Source organism: Manis pentadactyla, chromosome 11 (genome assembly GCF_030020395.1).
Source record: "Manis pentadactyla isolate mManPen7 chromosome 11, mManPen7.hap1, whole genome shotgun sequence".
NCBI classification, from domain to species: Eukaryota; Metazoa; Chordata; class Mammalia; order Pholidota; family Manidae; genus Manis; species Manis pentadactyla.
Genome location: NC_080029.1, coordinates 28,004,428 through 28,020,566, shown reverse-complemented (window position 1 = coordinate 28,020,566; position 16,139 = coordinate 28,004,428). Strand labels below are relative to the sequence as shown.

Below are 16,139 nucleotides of genomic sequence, written 5' to 3'. Positions count from 1 at the left end.
TGAGTCTTCTGAAACAACTTTCATTTCTGGACTTCTTGTAAAATCATAGTAACTGTGTAAACAAAATCTAAGTCCAAAGTTCCCATTTCCCAGTCTCCTTATCTCTAACAGAATACTCAGCATTTTTGAAATACATATTGAGGATTCTCAATGGTTCTTAGGTTTGTTGCATCCTAGAGTTCCTTTTATCAAAATACTTCCCTCCCCACAGGTGACAGATTACATAAAATAGAACAAATTGAAGTTAATTGCATTTGGAATTTAAAATAATTTAAAATAACTAGAGTTGTTCTGAGTTACTACAATGGTGGAGTTAGAATTATCAGTTTTAACACCATTCACGACTAATTTCTATCCTGCAGTTAAAAATGAGAGCTATTAACTAAGAAAGGAAAAGTTAGAATCTCAAAGGAAACTTCATCCTAGGAAATCAGCCACTAAAACAGGGCAGCTGCCTGGCCAGGTTCATACTCACATGTTAAACCTCTCCCTTTGTCTGATTATTCTTCTACAGCAAACAGGTTGGTCATGCAGATCAGTCTAAAAAAATAACTGAAAACAAAAACAATCTTTTCAGCTTCTCTGAGTATTAACAGATCCTTGCCTTGTCCAGAGCTCAAACCATATCCAACACTTGGTCCCTTTTCTCCCTCAGGAAGCACGTGCAGCCTGCCTCCCTCTCTATGGTTCCACAGCACCTTCAGGGCTCACTCATATTTTCTTTATTATTGTGGTTTCTGAAAAACATCTCCAGCTTCTATTTCCATTAAGCAAACATGTGTTTTTCTTCCAAAAGAGATTTCAAGGGGGAAAAAATGCACACTAGGTATCCGTTTTCATGAAGTGAAAACTGCAGAGTCATACCAGATGTTCAGTGTAAAACTAAACAGTAGATTTTTGAGAAAGCAAAGGATGCAAACATAAAATGTCCCTTCTGCTCTCAGTCCCTGCCTTCTAATACCACTTACAATCTCATTTTTCCTGAAGATAAGTTACTTTAAGACTGGTAATAGAGAAGCTTACAATTCTGAGTATATAGAATGGCTTTGTTTTACACAACCCCAGGCTGCAGAGCTTGCTCATTCACTTTGTTGGTCTTCACTTAAATGTCACCTTCTTAGTGAGACCTTTTCTGTCCACTCTATTTAAAATTGCAACCCACCTGGCCACATTTCCCTGTTTATTTTTCTCCATAACACTACTTTTGTGTTTTTCTCATATTCCCTGCTCCACCCACACAATGTAAGCTATACATTGGCAGGAATTTTATTGTCTGTCTTGTTCACTCATGTGTTCCTGGTGCTGAAACAGTGCTAGCACACAATAGGTGTTGAATAAAAACTCTGAAGGGATGAACAGTGATCCAGTAACTCAGGCAATGGATCCTACCCATTTAACAATATAACAGCTTGCTGTTAGAATGTGTTTGAATTTAAGTGGCTATCAAATTAATATAGATTGCTATATACTCAGGAGATCATATATGAACCTCATGGTAACCACCAACAAAAAGCCTATCACAGATAAACAAAAAATAAAGAGAAAGGCACCTAAGCATAATGCTAAAGACAGTCATCACTCAGAGAGGAAGAGAGGAAGAAAGTAACAGAGAACTACAAAAACCACCAGAAACAATTAACAAAATGGCAGTAAGTATGTACCTGTCAACAATTACTCTAAATGTTAAGTGGTCTAAATGTTCCAATCGAAAGACAGGGTGATGGAATGGATAGAAAAACAAGAACAATCTCTGTCTTCAAGAGACTCATTTCAGACTTAAAGACACACACAAACTGAAAGTAAAGGGATGGAAAACGTTACTCCATGCAAATAAAGTGAAAAAGAAATAAAAAGCTGAGGTAGCAATACTTATATCAAGCAAAAGACTAAAACAAAAAGACAAGAGAAAGACCGTTACATAACAACAAAGGGATCAATCCAGCAAGCAGTTATAACACATGTAAATATCTATGCATCAAACATAGGAGTACCTAACTATATGAAACAAATGTAAGCAGAATAAAGGGAGAAATTGACAGTAATACAGTAGCAATTCCACTTCAAGTATTTAATTAAGAAAACAAAACCAGTAATTTGAAAAGTTACATGCATTCCTATGTTTACTGCAGTACTTACCATAGCCAATATACACGGAAGCAACGGAAGTGTCCACTGATGGATAAAGCTATGGTGTGTATAAATATAAGTGGATTATTACTCTGCCATTAAAAAAGTATGAATTCTTTTCATTTGCAACATGGATGGATCTAAAGGGTATTATGCCTAGTGAAGTAAGTCAAAGATACAAAGCATATGGTTTCATTTATATGTTGAATTAAAAAAAATAAAACAAACAAAACAGAAATTGACTCAGAAATACAGAGACCAAACCAGTGCTTGCCATAGGGCATGGGTATGAGAGGATGGGTGAAATAGATGAACAGGATGAAGAGGTACACACTTCCAGTTATAAAATAAGTCACAGGGATGAAAAGTACTGCATACAGAATATAGTCAATATTGTAATAACTTTGTATGGTGACAGATGGTAGGTACACTTACCATGGTTAGCATTTCATAAGTTATATAACTGTCAAATCACTATGTTGTATACTTGAAATGTATTTTATATCAACTATTTCAATTAGAAGTAGAATAGTTGACTTCCTTCCAAAAGAAGATTGCCTACTCATTAGAAAATTACAATTCCAATCTTCCAAGGAAGGACTGTTTCTCCAAACATGTCAATTACTTGTTTTATATGCCACTCAAAATAATGTACTCAAGTTAATTTTCTACAGACTAGGAAGTATACTTAAATCACGATAGTCTACTTAAGCACATCAGCATACTTAAACCCACTCCTTTCATACTGGGTCTTCTCAGTAACTCTTGCTCACTATCTCCTATTCACCTCCGACAAAGCCCCCTCTTCAATTCTTCCTTTGAGACTTTGGTGCTAGCCAGTTTTGTCACTATGTTCCTCTCCTTCAAAGGTCTTTTAGTGCATCTCTGTGTAGAAATTCTCCTGAGCTTCACACTCTGGATTCCCTTCTTCCATGTCACCCAGAGCCTGGGAGACCACAATGCCACAGGACCCATTTCGGTGCTTACCTGCTCACATCTGCCTGTTCCCTGTGAATCCTTGTTTTCTCTGTTGGTTGCCTTTGCTCTTTGCTCCTATTTCAGCCCTTCTGAATCAAGCTAGCTTCATGAACCACACTGACCTTTGTGCTAACTCGCAACTAACTTCTTGGCATTTTGCTAACTCACTCCCTTCTTTACCCTTCACTCTTCCCTTCTGCACCTTTTTTTTCTGGGGTTGTATGATTCTCTGGTTCATCCACTTTTATCATAGTTAAGTGCCAACTAGTAGAATTATTGCTTATAGGGCTAAAGTTGCTTAGAAACTAAATTCTGTGTTTTTAGACAGGAGATTAATTACCTACTAATTAATGTCTTCACATTATTTAATGTTATGTTTACAATGACAAAATATGTAACTATGTAATTAGTTTCCCTACTAACTCATATTTTTACATTAGCCAAATAGTAGAGAAATTAAATGGCACTCCTCAATAGCTTGCATCCCTGAGATGGAAATTAGAAAGCCTGGCATTGAACTAATGAATAAACATTTACTGAATGTCTACTCTATACCAGATAGTGTGCTAGCTTCTAGATACAAAAGAAGAAACAGATATAGAACCAACTTTGTGGGAAACTTCAGCTTACTAGAAGAAAAAGACAAGTACACTGACAGCTATAATGTACTGTGGTAAGTTCTCTGACAGAAATATGCACAGGGTGTTACAGGAATGGACATAAGGGGCAAGTAACTCATTTAGAAGGGGAAGGATGGAGGTGGGCAGAGTGGTAAGTTTCTTAAGGGATGAGAGGCCTAAGCTGGGTCCTGAATCAGAGTAGGAATTAACCTGGTCAAGTGACGTAAGAATTCTCAAAACTTTAAGTATTAAGAGTTCAGTGCAGCTAGAATCCAGAGGTGTACCAGAATAAAGAATGCAGGTGTGAGAAAGAATGGTTCTGGAGGCACTGGATAAGATTTCAGAGAGTGGACCTGTTTTCCTTATACAGTTCCATGGTGACACCTGACAGTTATTTATGTCTTTCTATTCTCTCCCTAAGCAAATAGCAATATTGATTGACTTGGCTAAAATGACACAGCATTTCTCAACAGTGGAAATAATGGGATGGGATAGGTCCACCAAAAAGTCTGAGTGAAGTATAAAAGCTCCCACTGCCCATTCTGAGTTCCACAGCAAAGTTGGCTTTAACAAAGTTAAAAATTAAACACAAAGCTAGTTTAAAGTGTAACTAGAATGAATTTTTAAACATGAAGTTGAACTATGGGAATGGATTAGTCAAATCATCCAGAGCATAAGTTAGTCAAGCAAAGCAAAACCAGGATGGGTCTAATAAGATATTTCAACACAGTGATCAATGCCTCATTTGGGGATATAACTTGGGACCTATATACCCACTACCAAGGGCCAGAGCCCTGGAACACCTTGATATCTGAAGGGAATCTAGAGTAAGGGTACATGGAATCTTATGTATTCTAAAACCAAGTACTGAGCTGGAAACATGTTAGACAGCAGTAAATATATCATGAATGAACTTGGTACAGTGGGCTAATGATATCTGCAGACAGGAATGTTAGGGGAGTACCCCCTTTCCCAGGGTCTTACTATGGCTATTTATCACATCCCCAACTCCCCATTCTCCTCCAAACCAGCCCATGGATAGGAGTGCTATTCCAGAAAGACTATTTATTCAGATATTAATTAATTCCTCTAGCCATTCCAGAAATTATCATTGCCTACTGTTACATACAAGTACAGCAGGCAAAGATGAATCATCTTAGACTTGCCCTTTAAGAGACTAAACAGGAAAAAATACCTATCCATTAAATACCTCTGCAAAGTTAAAATGTGACAAATAGCACAATTACCATATTCTGAGACTTTAAAGCAAGGAGAGATTACTTCCAGCTGGAGTGATCAGAGAAGGCTTTGTGAAGGAGGAGGCACTTAAGGAGGGTCCTAAGGAGGGGAATTAGGACAGGACAGGAATGCTTTTCAGGAAAAAGAAACAATATGAATCAAGACAGGGGTATAGAAACGTGATGGGGCCTCCTGGGGAACAGTGAACAAATCACTCTTAGTAGCAATAGGAAATAAAGTTGGCAAAGCAAATTGAGGTCAGACAGTAAAGCACACCAAATACTCAGCTAAAGTTTAGACTCTGCAGGCAATGGGAAGCCACTGAAGATTTTGAGCAAGGAAGTGTCACAAATATAATCTGGCAATTACATGTAAAGATTGGAGTGGGGAGCCTTTGTAGATGCCACTCAATTGCCCAATTCTACAAATGTTCATTGATGCTAAGTACTAGGTGCTACAGAATTAAAGGTGAATGAATAGACAGAACTTTTTATTCAAGATGCTGAGTCTGGCAGAGGTGACAGTTATACAAGTAACCACACCTTTTTAAGTTAATCATAAAATGCAAAGGGGCCCAAAACCCTGAAGGACTAACTTTACCCAGAGAATTAGGAAAGGCATCATGAGCAGACATCTGAATTAATCATGAAAAATGAATAAAAGTAACTACCTAAATAATAGAGACATGGACAAAGACCAGAGGGACTATAAAAAGATGAAAACAGTAGGTAAATTATGGATAGTTTGATTTCATTTTTAAATTTCCTCAAAAATGTTTGTCATATGTATTTGAGAAACAAAGCAAAAAGACTACAGTGGGAGGGTACAGAAGAGGGGGTTTAGAAGAGAGGGTTAGCGTTTAACAGAGGGAAGACTGGCCAAAGAACACAATCTCAGGTAATAATAGCAGCTTTTATTGAGACCTTAATACTTCCCAAGCTCCATGTTAAGTATTTTACATGTATTACTTCATTTAATCTCAAAATACCATTTCTGTGAAGTAGGTTCTATTATTAACATCCCCACTCTATAAATGAGAGAACTGAGGCTTAAGGAGCGAACTTAAGACCACACAGGAAGTGAAAAGAGCCAAAGACCAAACCCAGATGGTCTAATTCCAGAGCCCACAGTTCTAACCACTAGGTTTCCCAGGAAAGGTACATCCTGTATGGCTCTGGAAAGGATGGATATGGGGGAGGGGAGGAGAGTGTAAAGCAGAGAATGGTCAGAGATGAACTGGAAAGTTAGAATGGCATCAGGATGTGAAAGTCTTATAGTAGTTTGATCTCCTTCTTATACATGACTAAAAGTTTGCTTTTTTCTTGCTTGTTCTAGCTTCATTATATTTCCAGAATTGATCATTCTGAACATTACATTGCTACCACCTTGGCCCAAGCGACCATCATTTCTCATGTAATTTACTCTCATACTGTCCTAACAGACCTCTGCTTTTTACCCTCACTCCTCTAGCCTATTTGTAACAAGCAACCAGTCATCTTGTAAAATATAAGCTAGAGCCTCTCTCTCCTCTATTCCAGCAGTGGCTTCCCATTTCCCTCAGAATAGGAAGGTCCTCCAAACAGCCTTCACAGATCCACCTGCTTTGCCTCCCTCCCTGTTACCTCTTTGACCTCATCTAATAGTTTTTACCTTACTCGCTCGCCCACACTGACCTTTGTGCTTGTATGTCATATATGCTCCTGCCTAAGGGACTCTGCTCGAGCTGTCCCCATCCAGAAAAATATTTTCCCATACATCAACTTGCAAAATTCATGCAACTCCTTCAAATTGTTGTTCAAATGCCACTTTCTTATCAATGCCTATCTTTATTATAGCCTCCCTCCCTCATGTGCCCCTTACCTCTGCCTGCTTTCTCAAACCCCCTTACTCTTATCTATTTTTTTCTTTTTTCAGTACCACTTATCACATTCCAATATGCTAGATAACTTATTTACTATGTTTATTGTCTGTGTTCCTCTGATAGAACAGAAGCTCCTTAAGAGTAGGAATCTTTTTGCTTACTGATGTAGGCCAAGTACCTGGAAGAGTGTCCAAGAAGGTATTCAATGGAAATTGACAACAGGAATAAATTACAAAGTGACATAAAAAGGGGGAAATATAATTTCATAAATAAACAGATTTTAAAGAGAGGATGTAATTGATTAATGGGTACCTAATCTAGTTAATTTTAGGAGAAAATATAACTTTATTTTCTGAATCTATTAGTTTTATATCTAAATTGAAATTTTTAAAGAAATACCTTCAAATTGCTAAAATAATGATAAACTAAGTAATTTTCCAAAAAAAAAAAGAATACTAAACATTGTTTATATTTCCCAAATTCTCTTACTATATTTATCAAATAAAAAAATATTTTAGGATACTATGCATTAGTTATCTATTGCTGGACAACAAATAACCCCAAAACTTAGATGCTTAAAACAACAATAAACATTTATTATCTCAGTTTCTGTAGGTCAGGAATTTGGGAGTGGTTTAACGGGATAGTTCTGGCTCAGGGTCTCTGGTGATACTGTACAAAATACAGGTGGGGGCTGCAGCAGTCATCTGAAGACTTGACTGAGGCTGAGAACCAACCTCCAAGATGGCTCACTCAAAGGCTGGCAAGCTGACGCTGGTTGCTGGAAGCCTCAGTTGCTTCCCACGTGGCCTCTCCATAGGACCTTGAATGTCTTCACAACATGGTGGCTGGCTTCCTCCAGAGTAGGTAATCCAAGAGAAAGCAAGGTAGAAGCAGCAATGTTTTTTATGACTTAGCCCTGACATCATACATTATCACTTCTCCAGTATTCCAATGGTCATACAGACCAACCCTGATAAATGTATGAGGGGACTACACAAGGGCATGAATAACAGGAGGCAAGGATCACTTGGGGCCATCTTGGAGGCTGGCTACTCCAAGTTATAACCAGTATTTGCATAATTATTTTGTCTTCAGCTTTTTTTTTTTTAGTTTAGTTTCTAACACAGCTTATGCACTTATTTTAAGAACTATATGTTATTCCAATTGATATTAACTCTAAAAAATTAAAAACAATATAGATTTTTAACTTCCTGAAAATATATCCCACCACTTGAAGCTTTCCATTTTTTCTGTTAGAGACCCAATATTTTACTCAGGGAAAAGCATTAAAGTCAGAAAAACTACAACTCATACAATGCCCTGCTTATTCCTAAAGTGAAAATTAATTTAAATACTTGAAATAAAAGATATATTTAGAAAAGAGTAGGAAGTAAGTAAAGGAGATTATAGTAAGAGAAGTAATAAAAAATAAAATTTGTTGATTATAGACATAAGTTAATAACTGAATAAAAAAGTGAAATGAAATACTAAATCAAGAAAGATATAGCATGAAAATGTTTATATTAACAGCAATTTTCTTCATGCTACATACAGAAAAAAATTTCTAATACAGAATGGTAACATTAATAGTTAGGTACTAGAAAGATATTTGGTAGAAAGGGAAAACTGACAACTGGCACAAATTCGAAAATCATTGAAAAATTTTATAACAAACATTTTTCAAATATCAACAACATAAAAAAGGTTTATTAAAAAATCAGCTTTTATTAGGGTATTGCCAAGAAGCTGTAATAAAACCTCTTCTGCCTCTAAACCCATATCCATGTGGGAGGCACTTACTTGCAGAAGAGTATTTGCAATGATTGGTGTCATTTGTCACTGTCATTTGTTTGTGGGAAGAGAAGTAAAAACATACTTTCCCTTCCTTGTTATCCACTGAAAAATAGCTACTACTTCAAACATGTTAAATCAAAATGAAAAACATTAGAAAGACTGAAATATTACAATGATACCTCATATATAAGGCAAGGAATAGAGGTTGCACGTAAGTACATTTCCTCAAATAGATCTTTTAGGTGCTTTCCTTCTAAATACTCAAACATTTTAACAGTGTTTGGTAAAAATGTTTCTAAAGTGACATATTTTATTTATAGTTCAGTGTCATGATTATGACCCACCAGTTATAGTTATATTTTTCTGTAAACCTGGGATGCCTCCAGGTCCATAGGACTGTTCACTTTTCTGCCACCAAAGGGTCCCAGATTGCTATGCTTTTTGGGCTAGTTTTCCTTAAACATCATGCCACCTATAATCACTGATCAGTACTGTCACGTGCCTTACTCCTTCAATAAGCTGCCGTCATCTGATATTTAAAAATTTTTTGTTGGATGTGAATCAGAGAGCCATAATTATGAGACTTTTATGTCAACTTATGAAAATTAGAACCTCTCCAACAGAGTAAGGGCTATGGACTTTGTGACAACTCGTTAGTGGCTCACAGATCCCTCTTCACTTACCATTAGGTCTCAGCTAGGAATAAGAAAGAATGTATAGAAATCTGACCTACAGAAAAGTGGGGTATTACTTTATATAGGCTACTTACCAATTTTTTCTTTTCCTTCTGGGCTTTCCCCTTTATTTCCTTCAACTAACATGTCATTTTTTCAACCTGTAGGAGATGGATATGGATAATCATGAGAACAATCTGTTCAGGCTTCGGAAACCAGATCACCAAGCTCATATCCTGAATTGGGCTCTTTCTCCTCTTCCAGATTTTATTCTCTAACTACAACCACAGCTACTCATAAAATCATTCATTTATAAAATCAGCAACAGCAAAAGGAGGCAAGTTACACTCCTTCTAAAAACTAGTGTATATTTCTGTGTAAATGTATGTAAATATATGGGAAGGCAGTGACTAAGGAGCTGATTCATAAAAGTGCGTAAGATCTAGTTTATGCACTTTGTGAGGTTTTTTCCCTTAGCTGTAAAGAACTGAAATACTAGCTGCGTGTTCTAGAGTGTCATCAAGAGTGGCTGCTTACTATTATATGTATGAGTACATAGTTAAAAGGGACCAAGCCAATTCTAGACCTAGGAACATATCCGTAAGCACTGAAAAGAGGGACTGAACAGATATTTCTATGCAGTGTTTGCTGCAGCAGTACAAACAATAGCCAGAGGAGGAAACAACCCAAGTGTCCATCAACAGATACATAAACAAAATATGATACACATTGTATATACAAAGGAATATTATTTAGCTACATAAAGGAATGAAATTAAGACTCATGCTACAACATGGATGAACCTTGAGAACGTTATTAAGTGAAAGAAGCCAGACACAAAACGACAAATATATGATTCTACTTCTCTGAAATATATAGAATAGGTAAATTCATAGAGACATAAAACAGAGAAGTTACCAGGGTTTGGGAAGGGAGAAGGGGAGTTTACTGCTTAACTGCTTAACAGATCCAGAATTCCTGTTTAGGATGATGAAAAGTTTTTAAAAATATGTGGTAGTGATAGTATTCACTGCTGTGAATGTAATTAATACTAATGAATTATACACTTAGACTGGTTAAAATGGTAATTTATTTATTTTACCACAGCAAAAAAAAAAATTCTTTTTAAACAGAGGAAACTCACTGCTTCAAATATAAGATCATAAGATGAAAAACTTTAGCTACTGTTTCAGCAGAGCAACAGTGATGACAACACTGCCTCCCTGGGCTACCTCATGAGCACACAGCCAGTTACATTCCCAAAGGTAATATTAATACTCATAAAATGTCTGTAAGCATTTGAGTTTAGTATCTTCCATCCTCCCAGAAAAAGAAAGTTAAACTTAACCTATGCAATATAAATTTGAAAATTACATACTGAAGAAAAGATTTGAACAATGTTATAAATTCTAACTATAGAGCCTCCAAAATGAACATTTTCAAGAAAGGTCTTTACGTTTTGTTGATGACAACTTAAAACACCTTCCCAGGTATTCCCTGGGAATCCTAGGATGGAATGAGTGGTATCTAGCCCTAAGCATGCAATCTTGACAACATTTCTATTAAGTTTTCCTTTTAAAAGTATTTATATTGTATTTTGTGTGTATGCCAATACACTGAACTCAAAACAAGAGACATTTCAAACTGGCACCTCCAAATGTCCCTTCTTTGCCACCCCTGCCCCAAACACACAGAGAGTTTAAATGGATTCTCTAATTTCCTGTTTGTTAGTGGCACCACAAATTTCCTAATTCACAACTCAAAAATCTTCATCTTTGAATTCTTCTCTGTCATGCCTGCTATATTCCAATTTGTTATGGAGGACTGGTGATAACAGTCCTTTATAAAAGATAAATAGTCCTTTTCCTTTGCAGTATCTTTTTCATCTATTTCTCTTTTTTTCCTCCTAAATCCCCTGCTGATATCTAAATTCTGGCCTTTGTCACTTCAGACTTGGACTAGTATAGCCTCTTAACTGGTCTTCCAATTACCAATGTCTCTAATCTCAAATCCATACACCACAGTCTTCCTAAAATGCTATTTTCATCATTTTCCCACTAGACTATAACCCACATCTTGGCAGGGATTCATTCATCTTTGAACACTATACAACAAAGCATGTATGTTTAATCAACATCTGTTGAATACATTAATGAAAACATAAATCACATCACTCTCCTTCTCAAAACTTTCATCAATTTCCCATTGTCTGTAATAGAAGTTACAAACTCAAATACCTAAATACCTAAATACCTACTGGGCCAGGCAGGAAACATGAGTAAAGGTGTTAATGAAACAACAGGAAGTGTTGGGGACTGTGGCAAACTGCACATGGAGCACATGTTCCATCTAAAGGAGTATCTGGCCACTGTTCCCACAAATTGGTTGCTGCTATGATGAAATATAGGCCAGGTCTTCTGATTGTTCAGGATAGTACAGACTCACAAATCTGAAAGCACAGATTTCTATGTAGAATCTGGTTTTTAAATAGTGACAACCAATTCTATTTAAAAATTACATAAACCCCCAAAACCACCTTGCAGGCCAAACAAAACACATATATAGGTCAAATTCAGCCTTCAAGTTACAAGTTTGTAACTGTAGGATAAAAGACAAACTCCTTGCCTAACATTCTAAGTCCTTCACTGTCAATTCCCAGGTTACCTAACCAAAGTTTTTTGCTCATTACTTCCAAATAAAACCCTCTACTATACTCCAGTGGTTCTCAAACGTCAGCATACATCAGAACCACCTGGATGGCTTGTTAAACAGATTGCTAGGTCTCACTGCCAGCATTTCCAATTCAATAGGTCTCAAGTGGGGCCTGAGAAGTTGCATTTCTAACAAGTTCCCAGGTGATGATATTGGTCTGCAGACCACACTTTGGGAACCACTGCTCTATTTAAATCACTTCTTGTCTCAAGCAAACACTAAATATTGCTCACATTGTTCTACCTTCCCAGAAAACCTTGCCTCTTCCTTTCAGCCTACCTCCTTCTGTAAACTTTCTCTATGACAGACAGTCTTTGATACTCCAGATTCCTTCAGCACTTAGGGTCCATGCCATCTCCTTTTGTCCATCACTGCTTGGTGTTTTATTGTTAATTGTTTATGTATAGGTGCCAGTGAGGTTGCATATTCTTAGAGATCAATGTCTAGCTCAGCACTTTATAGACCTGACTGTAAACAGCCCCTTGAAGGCAGGACGCTGGCTTGTATCCCACTGAACCCCTTAAGCTATCAGAGAGCCTGGTGTACAATAGGTACTTGCAAAGCATTTCTTAAAAATGAACACTTGAGAATTCATTTCTTAAAAATGAACACATGAAATGAAAGTGCAGATAACTAGGATTGACATCTGGGTATGTAATTTATCTTAGAGAACTTATAGTCCTGTGTAATGGCTTTGTCAGGATAGACAATAAAAATGGGATATTTTACAAATAAATTGCCAATAGGTAATAATTATCTGTGGCAATATATTTTGCATGTAAATAAAACACTGAATATTAAAAAAAACTGATTTAAAAATTGCTAAGATCTAAAGGGAGCATGGCATGTCAGCTTGACTGAGCAGTATGCAAGGCAGGGATTTGGGAAGAGACAGGCTGAAGAGGTAAGGCTGGCTCATCAAGTCTTCTAGCAAACTCTGGAGTGTAGACTTTATTCTAAGGACAATACAAACAATTAGCAAATAGTTTTAATAAATATAATAAAGAGCTAATATTCATACTATTATATCAAGAGGGTACACTGAAAATGGAAGTACAGGATTGTAGTGAAGGAAAAAAAATTGCTAAGATCAAATTCTATATCTCCAGAATTCCTTAACTTCTGCAGGGATATGAACTAGTCATAAGATAATATCTATTTAATAGAGTTCTGTATTTGCACCACATGCAATAACAAAGTAAGATGAAAGTAATTAACTCCCCGTGATATTCAGAAATACTGATCAATTCCTGTATAGTTTGGATGATGATATATTTTCCAGGATTCTAAAGGCTGTGTGAAAACAAAATCAAAAGTTTTTCACCTAGTTTCTTCCACCTATAGAGTAGTGTCTGTTCTTTCATCATTTCATCATTTTCAGGGATGATTTATGAGTAGAAACTTGGTCTCCAAGCTAAACCAGAATAAAGCTACAGATGACTTTACAGAGTAAATCCAATTTTGGAACTACTAAAAGAAAAAATTAGAAAAACCATATATTCTGATACATAGTCCTTAATCCTTATTTGGCTTTTTGAACAATTCCACACCTGATGGTTTTACAATGAATGGAACAAGAGAAAAGTTAACATCATTTGGCAAATAGAGAATCCAATTCAGAAAAACAAAAATATACAATCCAGGAGCATATAAAGTACACTTACAACTCTAAGATAGCAGAGATGTTACCTTACATCCAGGTACTTGCCCTACCTACCAGGACCATAATGATCTTGTCTGCATGAGGATTCAGCCAAGACACTCCACATTTCTATGCTGACCAGGAACTATGTAAACTAGGCAAAAAAAAGAATTACAAAAACTAAGTCACCAAAACTTACATGGCTTATTCCAAATTTTAAAAGCTAATTAGCATGCTCAACAATGAAACAAAGCAAATTTATTCAGCAAAATAATCCTGAAACTTCATAGTAAAACTACCTACCACAAATTATGGAAGGAAATGCTGCCAGATGAATTGCTAAATATCAACTCCCTACTCTATCTGTACCATCAGATTCTTTTTTACCAACACTTGACTAAATAATAACATGCAGTTTTTTGACCCAGAATGAGGAGGTTCGGAAGACTGAGAATTCTAGAACCACCTCTAAACCATATGACTCTAGGCATTTTTCTTAGCCATATTCCTAACACAATTTTAATTAAAAAATCGAACTTAAGAGTCAATAAACTGTGCAATAAAACTATGAAGTACATGTAACTGAAGTACTGTGTGTGTATTACAAAATAATCTTTGTTACTTTATAGCCAAATTTTCCTGTTAAATGAGTGTGTAAGCCGATGTTCAAACAATGAAAGCCTTGGACTGACTTTTCATATTACACAGTATGAACTGAAGAAAAGCTGACCACCAGTGTCACTAGACACCATCAAAAAGATTTCTTAAGGACTCAAGTATTGAAGGTTTCATTAACTCTAAAAGTCTCAAAATGGCCATCTGTGAAAACATAAACTTTCTAACTCTGTAATACAATGTTAATCAACTTAAAGGCTAACCAACTGGCATCCACATTCCTGCTAAAGGATAAGCAAAATGTTTAATTTCCCTCAGTGCCAGATGCACACCAAGATGTGTACTGCCCCCCTCCTTTTCTTTGCATGTCATATCTTATGTAAATGAAATAAATGAAATGTGCTCCTTTGAAGTTCAACTTCCTTGCCTGACTCCTCAAGGATATAAAACCTCTGAATGACTTTAGCCCTTTGAAACATTTTTTTCCTACTCACCCATGGGAATCAATGTTTGCGGGCTTATAAGTCCTAAGTTTGACACAAATAAAACTGTATTTCAAGGTGATTTTCATGAATTTTCATCAACAGTAACCAATTTTTACATCTGAATTCCAAATATACAGCCCGTGATGGAAGATGCCTTACCCTCTCTTTCCTGCAAGTTATCAATAGGGTGCATTTTCAGAACCGTAGAAATACAAAATGAATTGTAACCTTATAGATTCCGTATCTGAGGTAAGGACCCAGGGGAGTGTGACTTAGAGGTGAAAATGCACGGGAAATAAAGTCACATCATGCTAGCAGACCGTAGTATGTCTAAAGTGATTCTCAGTGCTCATTAACAAATGCATATTCCCTCTAACCACAGAATTCAGAAACTACCTAAATGAAGAAAAAACAGAGAGCATTTAGAGGTCAAAGACCTCTGAAAGAGGTGTAGGAATTAAGTCCTCAGAGAAATGGAGGAAATGTACAAGGAAGTTTTAAAATAAATTTTAAACTCAATGTGAATGCAGCATAAAGTACAGCAGAGCTATAATCACAAATTTCCTATTGTCTTGGCACCCAGAATTCCCGATCTTCCTTAATGATTCACTAACTCATTGAGTGAAGGCGTAATCACAGAGCTCCTCCTCTGAAGTACTTCTTTTCATAGGTGTGCTGAGAATAAACACACCACCAAAGCGCAAGGGCTCTCAACTTTACGCAACTTGCAGAAAAAGGGGCTGCGGATAAACGAGGTATTAGCAAATACGAATCCGGGACTGGTCTGGGGCGGGCAGCGTTGGCCACACAGACCAAATGGGGCCGAGGACGTGACCGCCTCCCGTACTGTACCGGGGGGCCCCTCCCGCCCCAGGTGGCAGCACTGTCCTCCCCGCTAGGCTCCCGAACATCCGCTGCCCTGCGGTAGCTGCCAGCCTCACCCCATATCACCGCCCTCGGAAAAGTCCACAACAGCTTCATCAAAAACGGTTTGGCCTGCGAAACCCGCTGGATACGCCGCCCCTTAGAGAATTAGCAATAGAGAAGCCAGGAGAGGGAGAAGGAAACCAGGAGTCGGGGCAGCTTCGAGGGAACTGAGGCTGAGCAGGGACAAAAGCAAGGCAGCCACGGTGGCTGCGGCGTTGAGGGACAGAGAAATAGAGCGGGGGAGACGCGAAACGCTGCAAAAGCGACGAAGGGTGGGGAGCGCGCCGACGACCGCAGCGGGGCGCGCGGACCCCCGAGGAAGCAAGCTTCCTGAAGACAGGGCGCCCCGACCGTCGCGCCGCCGGAGACGCCAGGCCTGCAGGACGCTGCACCGCCGCCCAGAACTGGCCCGATCGGGCCTCCGCCGGCTAGTCGGTCCAGGCCCGGACTCCGGTCAGGCTC

At 37.6% G+C, this 16,139-nt stretch overlaps 1 protein-coding gene across 1 annotated transcript in view; it reads right to left on the bottom strand.

Annotated features, from left to right (window-relative positions):
* Nucleotides 1-13,643, bottom strand: part of ENTPD5 (ectonucleoside triphosphate diphosphohydrolase 5 (inactive)) — a 31,553-nt gene extending 17,910 nt beyond the window's left edge. The window contains exons 1-2 of the mRNA XM_036913230.2: nucleotides 9,392-13,643; nucleotides 476-552 (exon numbers count right to left, since the gene is read on the bottom strand). The gene's annotated coding sequence lies outside the window, so the exon portion shown is untranslated. The remainder of the gene's footprint in view (nucleotides 1-475; nucleotides 553-9,391) is intronic.
* Between the last annotated feature and the right edge of the window lie 2,496 nt (nucleotides 13,644-16,139).